We start from the raw sequence: 11,261 nt of genomic DNA, 5'->3' as shown, positions 1-11,261 counted from the left end.
AATTTTAAGCTGATTTCTTTGGCTTCGAAGGGCAACCTATGGCAATTCCTTCTTGTACATATAGAAACCAATGATTGGTTTTAGATGTTTCGAACAGTGCCCCTCTTCTTTAAAGAGTCCTAGGGTTTGCTTAGAATGTTGTCACTTTGACTGATAACCTTCAAACAGGTCTTTGGACTTTTTGAAGTAGACCAATACTTTGAGCATTCAAGCATTTTTAAGCATGTAGTATGCTTCGAAGTCGGCTTCTGCATTTCGAAGCCGTTGTTGTTTGAATTTTAGCGCCAAAATTTGGCTTCGAAGCTGGCATCAATATGCTTTTCCCTCCAGAAATTATCGATGTTGAAAGAGATTCCTTGTATTCGCACGTTTTAGTACTTAACGACTTACGAGATATATTCCCGAACACAAAAGTTATTTAAAACCTTTTTACTCTGTGCTCCGGAATTGCTTACGCATTCAAACCCCCTTTAGATTTCCATTTCTCTCTACTCCCTTCTATATTTTCCGAAAAAACTCACTATCAATGGCTTCTTCCTCATCAAAAGTTCCAACCATAGAGTGCGTAAGCTCATCTGTGGCTTTGAAACGGCTTATTGATGCTGAATGTGAGAAATACAAGCGTGATGAGAAAAGTGTCATCGATGGGCGTGTCTTTATCCCTCGTCGCCATGTGCAGTGAGAGTACGTGCTTGGGCCCATTTTCAAGGAGATCCCTTCTGAGCTTCCCGCCCTGTATCCTCGTTTGGAGAATCAATGTCTTCTGTATGAGGGTGGTTTCGACTGGAAAGGCTGGAAAGTCAATCGTCCTCACCGATGCTGGCCCACGATGAGACCAGAGTGGCAAGAATGGTACGACCGGGTTGTCCCTGCTAGGACACTGGACCTTCAAGAACTCTGCCTTCTCGATGCTCTTCGACTATCTAGGGTAACTATCTCAGAAGACCCTTTTCTAATTCCTGCTGCTTTATGTTTTTGGAACCCTATTTTCAACTTCTTTCAGTTTAGGTGTGGGATGATGGCTCCCACTGTCCTTGACATTTGCCATCTTTTAGGAGTATCCCCTATTGGTACTCCCATTACCCCAGATTTCCCTGATTTAACGGTCCCTTTCCTTCTCCCTTCTTTTACTTCCTCTTATAGTGATTTTGTTAGAGCTGAGAATAAAAAAGAGGGCCCGGTAACTGATAGGGAATTCTTTTCCTTCTTGTTATACTGGCTTTGCAAATTTCTCTTCTGTACTTCTTCCCAAAGAATAATGTCAGAATTTGCTCCTCTTGCCAAAGCCTTCGTCTTGCGGAAACGAGTAGCCTTGGCCCCATATATCTTAGGCCATACATATAGAGCTTGCTCTCTCTTTTGTGAAAAACCCTTAGATGCTAACCAAGGGGGGCCATTCTGGATCCTTCAGCTTTGGCTTTTCGCCTACTTCACCGACTTGCAATCCAAATGCCTCAAATTTTCTGGGCCGTTTTCTTTTACTCATGGCATAAGATTGGCCAATGCTTCACTCTATCCCTCTACTTTTTCCTTTTATTTTTCTTTCTTTTATCAGCTACCAGCCACCCCTCCTCTTCATTACTTCTGTCCCTTCGAATCCAATATTGGCCCAACTTGGTTGAATAATTTCCTAAGTGACAGGCTCTGCACCTTACCTGTTCATAAGGAGATATGGGCTTCTCTTCTAATTCCTCGAGAGATATTCATCGGGACCACCAATCCTAGAGCTTATAAATGTATAGCTGAGCCCTATTGTCCTGCCCAATTTGCTAGACAATTTGGTCTCACACAAGGGGTTCCAATCCCTCTCTGTAGCAACACCAATCTGAGCCTTACTAAGAGGGATTTGAAGGTTTGAAAATCAAGGTTAGAAGAGGCAACCTTCAAGTTTATGGATGATTTGGCCAGTTTTGAGTTCACCCCTTTCTCTCCTCAAGGTTCTGAATTGAAGAGATATCAAAATTGGTGGGTGAGCAACATGGAGGTTTATTTGGCTATACCCCCTCAGAACCTATTGGAGGTGCTAGATGTGCCCAAGCCCAAGGGAGCTGAGACTGTCATTTCTTCCACTGTTTCAATTACAATACCTGCTACAACTCAGTTTACTTCGACTGCTTCAATTCCTCCCAGAGTCACCCGAAGTATGTACCCATTTTTCCTTTTCTCTAACCTCCCCACATAATGCTTGCTATCTTATCTCTAATCCTTCTTCTATGAAGGTGGTCAACAACAAAAGAAGAAGAGACTCCTTGAGCTAGAAAAGGAAAAAACTGAGCTTCCAGAGACAGAAGAAGAAGAAGAAGATCAAGAACAGGAGTCTCCCTTGAAAAGAAGCAAAAGAATACCCCAATTGGCTCAAGAGGAGACGGCCGCTAAGAAGGTAGAGGAGGAGCTCATTTTTGAAGAGTCTGGATCCCAATCTAAAGAGGTCGAGAAGACAATGGAGGAGCGAATGATATCAATTCAAAGGAAAAGGAGAAGAAAAATTACTGTTTCTCCTTCCGACTTTACTGAAGATTCTGATTCCGAGACAATTGCCCAAGTAATAGAAAAGAGGAGGAAGATTACTGCTTTAACTACCGGCTCGTTTGAAGACCCCAACCATAAGGCTGTAGAACAAGAATATTCCAAAGCCATAGTTGTCCTTGAAAGGGCTGAGGGGAGGCAGCAGCAACAATTCCTAAGAGAGAAGGTCGTTGTCGTTGATGCATTACCAAAGGAAATGGCAATAGAACAACAGACTATTGAACTATACACTGGAACAAGTAATTTTCTTCATGCCTTTATTCTTTCTTGTCGAATCTTCAAGAGTGAGACTTGACATTACCTCACATTTTCTTCTTTTTGCAGCAACAACCACTGCATTCATCTTTCCAGCGAGACCTTCCCCAATTTCAGTTGAAGTTGACCAGATGCAACGCGTGAAAACCATTCAAATCATGCTCCCACTTCCTAAGCCTGTATTCAATACATCTTTTCCGAGTCCAAGTATCCCTGCATCTCTTTTCCTTGGCTTAGAACCATACCTCCCTTTCTTGACTCTTGATCTGCCTCAGTTTGCTTATTCGATCCTCGCTCTTCCTCCTACTGCTACTTCATCTCACATGGCAGTTGATTCTCCTTCAGAGGGTGCTGATAGTTCCCCAACTCTTGGTTCATCATCTTTACCCCCTTCCAGCCCCTCTTCACTTGATTCATTGGTGGTTAAGACCATAGAGGCTGCCAGAAATGCTCCACCTATTTCTCCTGTTCCCATGCAGTCCTCTGTGCTTTTCACCACAACACTTTCTGCACCCCTCATGTCTATGGATGAGGTAGACATTTTCGAAGCCAAACTGGCTAGTTTCTCCGACACACCCTCTACCTCTCCATCATTTAATGCCGAAGCTGAGCCATTAGTCTTGGCTGACTCCTTGCTGGAAATTTTTGAGAGTTCTTCCTCTAGCAGCAAGCCTTCTGCACCTTTGATAGATATGGGCACATGCCTAGAACTGCTAATTTCTTTCTCAAGAATTCCCTTCGAGGCTCTGCAAAGGCCAATAATCAGAGATGGGTTCCTTCAATGTTGCAAAATCGCTGAGCAGTCCGGTATGAAAGTTTCAAGTTATCTATCTCAGGCAGCAGCTACTGTTGACTTCTACCTCAACATTTGTCATGCTGCTAAGGCTGCAGATGAGAAACTGGCTAAGGATCAGAGTTTTGTTTCTCGAGTGCATACTGAAGTATCAGATCTCAAGGAACAGCACTCTTCTGCTTCTCAATTTCGAATTCAGCTGCTGGAGAAGAAAGCCCAACTTGAAGAGGAGCTAGCTGCAGTAAACCGGGCCTTGGTTCGAACCGATACCAAATTGCACATCACCAATCAAGAGTTGACTGATCGAAAAGGAGACATGGCTGCAGCTATCCAATTATTTCCGTTACTTAGCAATAGAAAGTCTACTGTACAGAAACAATTAAGACATTGTAATGATTTCTAGGCCAATCTGTGGCACAACGTATTTAATTCTTTATAAAAGAACAAATCTTGTGCATCATTCGAATAGCCTTGTGTTTTTGTATTATCCTATTCCTTGTGTTTCCCAAATGGTTGGAAAATAAGGTTTCAGATACCTGCCATTAATCTTTTTGGGATGTACATAACCATTTAAATTCCTTAAATGATATGCTCCAAAAGGCAAAACTCTATGAATTTGATATGGCCCTTCCCAGTTAGGTGACCATTTGCCAAACTTATGACTTTTAATTCCTATTGGGAGTATTGTTTTCCATACCAAATCACCTTCATCAAAGCCAATGTGTTTAACTTTCTTGTTGTAATTCTTGGCTGCTTTCTTCTTTTGTAAAAGAATGCTATTCAAAGCCAGGATTCTGGCTTCATCTATGCCTTCTAACTCCAGGCACATGCTTTGATGGTATTGCTCGGGATCTAACTGATCTTGGCATTTTACCCTCAAAGATTTAATATTAATTTCCACAGGTAACACTGCATCATGCCCATATACTAAGGCATAAGGAGTAATTCCTGTGCTTGATCTTGGAGAAGTTCTGTAAGCCCACAAAACATCCAACAGAAGGTTGTGCCAATCCCTAGGATTATCTTCCACAACCTTTTGTATACCTTTTTTTAAGGATTTATTGGATGATTCAGCTTGACCATTGGCTTGTGCATAATAAGGTGTGGAATTAACAAGACTAATTCCAAATTCTGCCACAAAAGATCTCACCATCTTCCCATCAAACACAGTCCCATTGTCTATAGTTATGGTTTGTGGGATGCCAAATCTATGGATCAAGTCTTTAATGAATCCAATGACCTCTGTTTGATCTACAGCCTTATATGGCTTGGCTTCAACCCACTTAGTGAAGTAATCAGTGGCCACCAAAATGAAACAATGATGTTTCGAAGAAGGTGGGTGTATTTTGCCAACCATATCCATGGCCCATCCTCTGAATGGCCAAGGCTTCACTACTGCATGTAAGTCAGTCACATGCCTTATTGCGCCATGTTTTTGGCATGCCTGGCAACCTCTTGCATATTTGATGCAGTCCTTAAGAATGGTTGGCCAATAATAGGAATGCCTTCGAAGCAACCATCTCATCTTTACACCAGGCTGATGAGCGCCACAGATGCCTTCATGAACCTCAGCCATGGCTGTTAATGCTTCTTTTGGGCCCAAACACTCCAGCAATAAGCCATCTCCCCCTCTTTTGTAAAGAGCATTACCATATATCATATATTGCATGGACTGCAATTTGACCTTCCTGCTGGCCTTCGAAGATGGACCAGCTAAATATTGCATTATTGGATGCCTCCAATCTTGTTCTTGTAAGTCATTATGGTTGGCTTCCAAGACCATATTCCTTTTATTCAAAGGTTGTATCAATTTCTGGTATGTTGTCTGAATTATGTCCCTTTGAGAATTATCCTTTCTCTTGAAGTTCGAAGCCTTTTGAGCCACATCATTAGCTCTAATGTTCAAGAATCTTGGAACATGGGTTACATTTGCTATTTGAAACTGAGAAAGCAAATGTAATGCAGCAACATAATATAGCAAAATACTTATGCTTTGACACTTGAAAATCCCTTTCACTTGATTAACCACCAATTGAGAGTCTCCAAATATGTCAACTGCATGTACTTGTAGCCCAATAAGGATTTCTAATCCTACTATTAAGGCTTCATACTCAGCCTGATTATTAGAACAAGTGGCTTCATCTACTCTGAAACCATGTGTGGTTTCTACCCCTTGTGGAGATCTTATTACAACACCAATTCCAATTAAACCATTGGCTTTCGACCCATCAAACCACATCTGCCATGGCTCAACATTAGCCATACCAAGCTCCATTATCTCCTGGTTCTCTGTTTGAGATGGATGATCTGCCAAGAAATTGGCTAAAACCTGCCCTTTTACTGCCCTTTGAGGGACATATTCTAGATGAAATTCTGATAAGGCAAGTATCCACTTGCCAATTCTTCCCCTCAACATTGGTCTAGATAACATGTATTTAACCAAATCTGTGGTTGCAATTACCAAGACAGTTGTAGGCAAAAGATAATATCTTAATTTTATTGCAGCAAAATACAAAGCAAGACATAGCTTTTCAACAGCTGAATATTTACATTCGCAAGAATTTAAAAACCTACTAAGGTAATAAATAGCTTGCTCCTTGCCTTCTTCGTTGTCTTGGGCCAAGAAAGCTCCCAATGAATCCTCTGCTGCAGCTATGTACAACTTCAAGGGCTTGTTCCCCTTTGGTGGCATCAGCACCGGAGGGTTAGCCAAGTAGGCTTTGATACCTTCGAAAGCAATTTGATGCTCTGCTGACCACACGAATTCTTCTTCAGCTTTCAGCTTTAACAAGGAAGAAAATACTTTAGTTTTCCCTACAGTGTTAGAAATAAACCTTCGAAGAAAGTTAACCTGTCCAAGGAACTTCTGCAATTCTTTCTTACTTGATGGAGGCCTGGCTGCAATGATGGCTTTGGCTTTGTTCTGGTCAATCTGTATTCCTTTCTTGTGTACCACATAACCCAAGAAGTTTCCAGATGATACGCCAAAGGCACATTTAAGAGGGTTGAGCTTTAATTTGAACCTTCTCATTCTTTCAAAGGCTGCTTCTAAGTGAAACAGGTGCTCTTCCATGGATTGGGATTTAACCACAATGTCATCAATATAACATTCTAAATACCCTCCAATGAGGTCATGAAAGATAGTGTTCATGGCTCTTTGATATGTAGCTCCAGCATTCTTTAGACCAAATGGCATTTTAACCCATTCAAAGGTGCCAATATTCCCAGGACATCTGAATGCTGTCTTGTGGATATCTTCCTCTGCAATGCAGATTTGGTTATAGCCGGAATGCCCATCCATCATTGACAAGACTTGGTGACCTGCTGAACTGTCTACCAGCAAGTCCACTATAGGCATAGGGTACTCATCTTTGGGAGTTGCCAGATTTAAGTTTCTGAAATCGATACATACCCTCATTTTGCCATTCTTCTTGACTACAGGCACAATATTAGATAGCCACTCGACATACCTGGCTGTTCTAATAAAACCTGCCTTGAGGAGTCTAAGGATCTCTTCCTTGACCTTCTGAATTACTTCTGGACTCATCCTCCTTGGTTTCTGCTTGTAAGGCTTGAAATTAGGCTTCATGGGGAGCCTATGTTCCACTAATGACCTATCCAATCCTGGTAGTTCATTATAAGACCATGCAAAGCAATCTTTGTATTTCTTCAGAACAACCAATAGCTGGTTTCTGTCCAGAGCATTCAAACAAGCACTTATATAAGTGGGCTGTTGTACAGAACCTTCCCCTAGATTTACTTCTTCTAAAGGGTCTTGTGCCTGAGGACTTACCAAATCTTCTTCCTTGATTTCTTCAACCTTCGAAGTAGCCTTCTTGCTTTGTTCTGCTCCTAGGTTCTTTAGTTCAACATCCTTGCCCTCCTCCTCATAGACAAAATCTGTCCATAAGGCATCCTCCTCCTGTATCTCCTGGACTTTTGTCTCAATGTCCAATGCACAATATTTCTCAAGGGTCAGAATTCTGACCTGTTGCTGTTTCTGCTTGCAGCCGAGTATCATGGCCTCCCTTTCTTGCTCCTGTACTCTCTGGACTATAGCTTCTATATCCAATGTTGAGAATTTAATCAGAGCCAATGATGTGGCTTCTTGCTTTTCACTTCTTTGCCTATAACCAGGCATCATTGTCATCCTTTAGAACGACCTCTTCACCAGCACTTTCTTGGACTAAGTGCTTCAAGTGTGTCACTTCCTCATCAGCCGTCACTTCGGCTGAACCATCATCTTTCATCAGTATACTGAGCGGTGTCACTCCCTCAATATACAATTTAGCCTCCGCAAAGTCTGCACAGGCTATGAAGGGTTGAGGATCTACATCGATTTCCTCTGTCTCTCCATTGCCTAAAGCCATCATGATTTTCTGATGCAGAGAAGAAGGCACACATTTGTTAGTGTGGATCCAATCCCTTCCAAGTAAAGCATTATATTTAGCATTACTGTCGATTACGAAGAATGCTGTCATGCAATCCTTGGTTCCCACACTTAAATTAATGGGTAGAATCCCCTGAGCCATTTGCTTATCTCCAGCAAAACCAGCGATGGTTGTGCTGGTTGGGGTCAACCTGGGATTCCTTTTCCCTAGTTTCTTCAAAGAAGATTTTGGCAACAAGTTTACTGCTGCCCCATTGTCTATTAGGACTCGATTCAGTTGTATCCCATCGAAGAAAGCCTTGATGTACAAAGGCTTAACATGTTGTGTCATGGAATTCGAGGGATACTCGAATGGATACGATAGGTTGATGCTTACCACTTCCTCGCTCTCATATTCATCTTCCATCGGGGTAACCATTTCGAAATTATCTTGCACCATACTTGCTTGTGAGTCTTCACTAGAGATCTGAACTGGATCAGCTTCCTGCCCCTCTTGATTCTCATCTCCAGCTTGGAATTCCTGTGGTAGTATGTGTACCATGTTCACTGATACTGGGGGAAACGAGCCAAACTGGATAGCTGGCTGTACCTGTTTCCCCTCTTGGTCACTTTGATCGACTTCCTCGGAAACATCCTGCATGATGCATTCTGGTATTTCATTGCTAACTGATCCCTTCGAAGGATCTTTCTCAACTGGCTCTTTAGTCAGAAACGTTTGTTCAGCCATGAAGGCTTCGAACATCTCTTCTTCCATCATTTCTTTCTTTTGGCTTGTGCCAATCTCTTCTTCTGTCTCACTATCACTCTCCATCAGAGCCTTCTCCAATCCAGCTAAACTAGCCTTCTCTCTGGCTGTTAGTTCGGCATGAACCTTAGCCAATTGTTCTCGGCTGCAAACCACTTTGCTCTGTGGAACCGGCTTTGGAGCATGGTCTAACTTTGGGTTCTTCCTTCCTTCCATTTTGACTGGTGAAGAATTTTCTCCACTTTCCTTCAGATCTTTCTGGTACTGGGTGTACCTGCGCTGAATTTTTCTCTTCTGTGATCTTGAGATGACTGGGACCATGTCTGGTTCCCTCGTCTTTGGGTGTTTAAGCAGCACCCAGTTATTCAGAGCCACCATAGGAGGCTTGATCATCCTGCCTTGGTTTACAACATCTCCATAAGCAAGCACTTCCCTAGGTTTGTTTTGCATTACAAACCAGTCTGGGACTCCAAGCACCCACGAACCTACTGATCCAGATGTGGAACTGTTTCTTTCTACCTTCGAAACTGCCTTCGAAACTGGCTGTGAAGGTAGATGCTTGTTCCTGACTTCATGTCTCGAGTCTGTTTCTGGCCTTTGATGAAAGTGGCCACTTTCAGTTCTGCGTGAGGTTAGTCTAGGAGGCCAATCCATGGCTTTAATCACGTAACCTGAACTCTTCCCCAATCTTCTCTCAGAATGGTTGCTTTCTACTCTGTAGTAGTTAGGTGGTCTAGACTCATACAAAGACCTCTTGCCTTTAGCATGCATTCTGTCCACTGCAGGTTCAACCATTGATGGTCGCTGCCTATCACTACCCGGATACGGCCTTTTGTTGTAAGCATTGGTTGGCTTAGAATGTCTTTGAACATCTCTGTAGTATTGCTTTCCATCAATTGGAAGTCCCCTCAACCATTTATGACTCAGTCTGCACCTGGGACACATCCTCTGCATTACAGCTGCTTCCAAGGAATTGTCATCTAGTGCTTCTTCGTCAGATTGCTCCTTCTGATGTGAGAAACCTTGTCCAATAGCTGGTGGGTTTCTAGTCTTCTTCTTAGCAGTTGTCTGGTTGGCAGTATGCATTTGCACGTTGACCTCTTCCAACTCCTGCAGAGATAGATTCTGGAAGTTTGATACAACCACATTAACTGTGCCTTCTCCAACTTCTGGAAACGGGTTACTATCAATCCCCATGATCTTTTCTGTTTTGGTTGGGAATTTCAGACTTCCTTTCCGAATCTGCTCCTGGATCCTGTCTCGAAAAACAATGCAGTTTTTAGTCGAGTGAGACCAAGAGTTATGCCATTTACAATATATTTTTCCTTTAAGTTCATCTGGAGATGGCAATTTTACTCCCTTTGGTAACTTAAGGAAATTGGCTGCAAGCAGATGGTCAAAAATGTCATCTGCTTTTGCCAGATCGAAAGAATACTTTCTGTGGAAATCTTTCTTTTTAAACTGCTGGTCGATGGTGGTGTCTTTATGAATCAATGCTTCACAAATTACAGGTTCTTTGCCCACAATCTCTGCTGCATCGATTTCATAATTGGGATCTCTATAATATGTCTTATACGAGGCATTATTTCGATCTTGTTCTTCTTCTAATAATGCTTCATATCTAGACACCTTATAGGTTAATTCGACCAAATCCCTGAACTCAGTTGAATCAAACTTCTTTCGAAGCCTGAACTCTAAACCGTTTTGAGTAAATCTTACAAACTCTGGCTCTGGGAGAATGACTCTACATTTATTCCGAGCCCTTTTAAATCTGGCAATAAACTGAGTAGCCTTTTCCTCAGGCCTTTGACTCAATCTAGCCAAGTCTGCCATGGAAACTTCTGGCTCCGATTGGAAGAATTGGGCATGGAATGCCTCTTCCATCTGTTGCCAATTTTGAATGGACCCAGGTGTAAGGTTGATGTACCATACGAATGCTCCTCCAGTCAGAGAATTTGGAAATAATCTCAGTTTCATATAATCATGATTAGTGAATTCACCGCATTGAGCAGCAAATCTAGCAATATGCTCTACAGTTGACTGATTTCCAGTTCCATAAAATAGAGTAAAATCTGGTATTCTGAATCCTCTTGGGTATTCATGTACCCTATCTACCCATTCTGGGTATGGTTTTCTGTATATAGGAGTCTGGACCCCCCGAGCCATTGGTCCACATATCTCCCTAACAATATCAGCAATCTGGTCTCTAGGAACCAAATTTTGTGCTTGCTGAACCACTACTGGAGGGACAAACACAGGGTTTGGTGGGCAAACTTGTGCCTGTGGTCCTCTTGGTCCATAAGGTTGCATATTTGGGATTGGATGCCCCTGTGGTGCAAGTTGCTGTTGGGGGTGTGGGTAACCCCTTTGAGCCTGTCCTGTGAAAGGACCTGCAAAAGGTGTTGGAACAGATGTTGTATCCCTTCCATTTGTGGGAAAACCTTCCAACCCCCCGGGTGTGAATTCGAATAAAGGATTATTATACCCCCTAGTACCAGATATGGCTTCGAACATGGGATTTGTAACTGTTCTTATGCCAGTTTCTTGTATTT

The sequence above is a fragment of the Camellia sinensis genome, unplaced genomic scaffold (assembly GCF_055761805.1).
Source record: "Camellia sinensis isolate YWXY unplaced genomic scaffold, ASM5576180v1 Unanchor6, whole genome shotgun sequence".
NCBI classification, from domain to species: domain Eukaryota; kingdom Viridiplantae; phylum Streptophyta; class Magnoliopsida; order Ericales; family Theaceae; genus Camellia; species Camellia sinensis.
This window is presented reverse-complemented; position numbering follows the sequence as displayed.